The 384-nt window shown below is 53.9% G+C and overlaps 1 protein-coding gene across 1 annotated transcript in view; it reads right to left on the minus strand.

Annotated features, from left to right (window-relative positions):
- LOC107749699 (membrane-associated guanylate kinase, WW and PDZ domain-containing protein 1-like) overlaps nucleotides 1-384 on the minus strand; it is a 22,546-nt gene that overhangs the window by 21,494 nt on the left and 668 nt on the right. The window lies entirely within an intron of this gene.

Raw genomic sequence — 384 nt, forward strand, 5'->3', positions numbered from 1 at the left:
GTGCTGTGGTGATGTAAGCTGTAGCAAGGTGCGGGTCCTCGAGCTTGTTCAGCAGGTGTCGAGGCAGTGTCACCTGTCATCCTGAAGTGAGTTGGTCTGAGTCAGATGGTTGTTTGTAGGTGTTGTTCGCCAGTAGGCTATCCGTGGTACCTGCGGTGTGGAACAGCCGGTTTGGACTCTCACTGGTGAGAGTGCAGGTGGTTCCTGGGGTCGCAGGGAATTGTTATGCTTCAAGGAGCTCTTTTGCTAGTGTCAGCAGCTCTTGTAACTCAGATGTAGGTGTGTCCAGCTGTCCTTGTGTAGCCTCCGTTCGGCATCTGTGTGAAGGGAGTGGAGGAGGATGTTGTGGTGGACTGCTGTTGGACATACCGTGGTGTTTGCAGG

Source organism: Sinocyclocheilus rhinocerous, unplaced genomic scaffold, assembly GCF_001515625.1.
Source record: "Sinocyclocheilus rhinocerous isolate Xijiao unplaced genomic scaffold, SAMN03320098_v1.1 scaffold2107, whole genome shotgun sequence".
Lineage (NCBI taxonomy): Eukaryota > Metazoa > Chordata > Actinopteri > Cypriniformes > Cyprinidae > Sinocyclocheilus > Sinocyclocheilus rhinocerous.